At 44.9% G+C, this 3,444-nt stretch overlaps 1 non-coding gene across 1 annotated transcript; it reads right to left on the bottom strand.

Moving 5' to 3' along the window:
- Positions 1 to 369: 369 nt before the first annotated feature.
- Positions 370 to 476, bottom strand: LOC141624827 (small nucleolar RNA R71). The gene has a single exon (XR_012534630.1). It is a non-coding gene; the product is annotated as a small nucleolar RNA R71 (small nucleolar RNA).
- Between the last annotated feature and the right edge of the window lie 2,968 nt (positions 477 to 3,444).

Raw genomic sequence — 3,444 nt, 5'->3', positions numbered from 1 at the left:
CCACAAATGGCTCTTAGAGATCACAACCGGCCTAACCATAATGATTCATGTAATCCCATCAATTTTGGCACCTTGGCCCCAAACAACTTTGAAATGCATCCCGCCCAAGTCGGGTTAGTTGAGAAGGACTTGTTTGGAGGTCATATTGAGGAGGATGCCCATGCTCATCTCCGGAAGTTTAAGAGGAAAGTTTCAATGATGAAGAAGAATGGGGTGTCCGAAGACACCTTGAGAATGATGTTGTTTCCGTTTTCATTGACGGGCAAAGCGGACCGGTGGTTGAACATCCACCCACCGGATACTTTCACTACTTGGGATGACTTAGCCCAAGCATTTATGGCCAAGTACTACCCTTCCTCAAAGACCGCGATGCTCCGCAACGAGATCCATACGTTCCAACAAGAGGATGGGGAGTCCTTAGGTGAGGCTTGGGACCGTTATCAAGATTTGATAGCAAGTTGCCCCCATCATGGAATACCGGAATGGTACATTACTCAAACATTCTTCCAAACTTTACTACCAAGAACTAAGGAGATGGTAAATGCCTCCGCAGGGGGAGGTTTTGACCACTTGAGTGATGAAGAGGGCACGGCATTGATCAAGAAAATGGTAGACTCGGAGGCAAACTATGGTTCTAGAGGGAACATGCTACGAAGGAACGGGAAATTTCCTAAGGAAAATGCCTCCAACTCCGAGACAAATGCCAAGCTCGACTTGCTCACAAAGCAATTTGAGAAGTTTTCAAAGAATCAAGTGAACCAAGCCGCGACCTCATATGGGCCGCCCATGGAAGAAGTTGCTCAAGTCGCGAGTTGTGAACTTTGTGGAGGAAGTGGTCATACACATGACTTGTGTGGCAACAATTACAATGGTGCCTATGAAGAAAATGCTCAAGAGGTGAACGCTTTTCAAAGCTACAACAACAATCCTAGACCACCAAGGCCTCCTTACAACAACCCAAACACCTACAATCCAAATACCAATTTCTACCACCCCGGGTTAAGGAACCACCCCAACTTTAGTTACAAAAGCACCAATGTTCAAAACCCCCAACATCTCCAACCACAAACCCAAACCAATCCACCCGGTTTTGCTCAACCAAGGGGAATTCTCCCAAACCCAAGAAATAATTTTGGACATCAAAACCAATGGTCAAGCAACAATCTACCCCAAAACTATGGCAACCAACAACAAGGGCACCAAGAGTTTGGTGGAAACCAAAGCAACCAAGGGTTTTACCAAGGGAATCAAGTAAATCAAGCAAATCAAGGATTTGGGCAAGGGTATGTTCAAGGGTCTCACGAACAAGGTCAAGGATCAAACTTCAACAACTATGGTCCGAGAGATAACTTCCAAGTGGAGCAAAACAACAACCAAGGTCCCAATGCTAGATATGACTATGGGTTCCCTTTACCCATAGCCAACCAACCTCATCAAGAACCCCAAGGTGAGCTCTCTCAAGTGGAGCTTTTGAAGATGATTAAGAACATGCAACTTCAACATAGCCAAGAGATAGCTAATTTTGCAAAAGCTACTCAACAAGAACAAGCAAACTTGAGAGCTACATTTCTTAAGGACATGAGGGAAATGGAATCTAGGATGGCTTCTCATGCTATGGCTAACCCTCAAAGGCCGCCCGGTGGTTTGTTGGCTCAAGGACAAAGCTCCAAAGATGCCTCAAATAGCCACCATGCTCATGCGGTAGTGCTAAGGAGTGGTTTAAAGCTTGAGGACCCTTACAAAGACCTTGAGTTGGAAGTTGATGAAGATCCCAAGGGGAATGAGGTAGAAATGGATGATGAAGAGGAAAGCTCACCCATTGAGGCTTCGGGTAAAGCTAATGAAGACAAGAAAGGAAAGAAAGCTTGTGAAGATTTGACTAGAAGAGGAATTCAAGTGGACAAGGATGTTGATGGATATGTGGAAGACCTCCCTTATGAGGAGGAAGCTATTGAAGAAATACCTTTGCAACATTCTAAAAAGGTAACAAAAAGTTCGGCTCCTCCAAAGGTATCTTCCAATTCCCAACTTGTTTCTAAAATTCCTTACCCTTCAAGAGCCATAAAGAGTAGGGAAAACCTCAAGTATGCCAAATTTTGTGATATGCTTGAGAAACTTGAGGTTACCCTACCCTTTACAGAGGTGATAATGAACATGCCAACCTACTCAAAATTTTTAAAAGACATTTTGACAAGGAAAAGAGTCTTGGGTGACCAAGAAATAGTGGCTATGGAAGAAGCATGTAGTGCTCATATCCTTAACAAGTTGCCCACTAAACTTGGTGACCCGGGAAGCTTTTCCATTCCTTGTGTAGTTGGCGGTGTTCCTATCTCAAGAGCTCTTTGTGACTTGGGAGCAAGTATTAGTGTTATTCCTTTGAAGGTTGCAAAAAGGATTGGCATTCAAAACTTGGCTCCCACTACCATGACTCTCCAATTAGCGGATAGGTCCGTCAAACGCCCTATGGGGGTGCTTGAGGACGTGCCCGTCAAGGTTGGAAAGTTTTTGATTCCCACCGATTTTGTTGTCCTTGATATTCCGGAGGATAGCCACACTCCCATCATCCTAGGTAGGCCATTTTTGGCTACCGGAGGAGTACTCATTGATGTGAAGAATGGGCGGCTAACCTTCCAAATTGAGGGCAACAAAATCGAATTTAACTTGCCAAATTTGATGAAAGGTCCAAGTGTAGAAAGATTGAGCACAATCGAGGTAATTGATGAAGTAGTGCACGAAGTAGCCCGTGAAGAGGCGGAGATGGAAGAGGTTTTTCAAATCTCTTTGCATGATGAGGCAATGAAAGAGGATCACGAAGTTGATGAGGAACTATTAAAGAAAGTGGAGGGCTTTCTCCCTCCAAAGGTACAACTCAAACCCTTGCCTCCCTCACTCAAATATGCTTTCCTTGATGAGGGAGAGGCCTATCCGGTGATCGTTAATGCTAACCTAAGTGAGTCCCAAGAAAAGAAGCTTTTGGAAATCTTGAAAACTCATAGAGGAGCACTTGGGTATAGCATTGATGACATCAAAGGTTTAAGTCCGAGTTTGTGCATGCATAGAATAGTTTTGGAAGAGGGGAGTCAACCCAAGGTTGACGGTCTTAGGAGGATTAACCCAAAGATGGCCGAGGTGGTGAAAAATGAAGTGTTGAAACTCCTAGAGGCCGGTATTATATACCAAATTACCGATAGCAAATGGGTTAGTCCGGTCCACGTGGTACCCAAAAAGGGGGGGATACAAATGGTTGAACAAGAGGATGGCACCACCCTACCCACTAGACCCGTGACCGGGTGGCGAATGTGTATTGACTACCGCAAGCTCAATGCCGCCACCCTCAAAGACCACTTCCCAATTCCCTTCATTGACCAAATGCTAGAAAGGCTCGCGGGCCATGCATATTATTGCTTCTTAGACGGTTATTCCGGGTTTTTCCAAATTCCCATC

The sequence above is a fragment of the Silene latifolia genome, chromosome X (genome assembly GCF_048544455.1).
Source record: "Silene latifolia isolate original U9 population chromosome X, ASM4854445v1, whole genome shotgun sequence".
Taxonomy (NCBI): Eukaryota; Viridiplantae; Streptophyta; class Magnoliopsida; order Caryophyllales; family Caryophyllaceae; genus Silene; species Silene latifolia.
The sequence above is the reverse complement of the archived record's forward strand: the minus strand, read 5'-3'. Positions and strand labels throughout refer to the sequence as shown.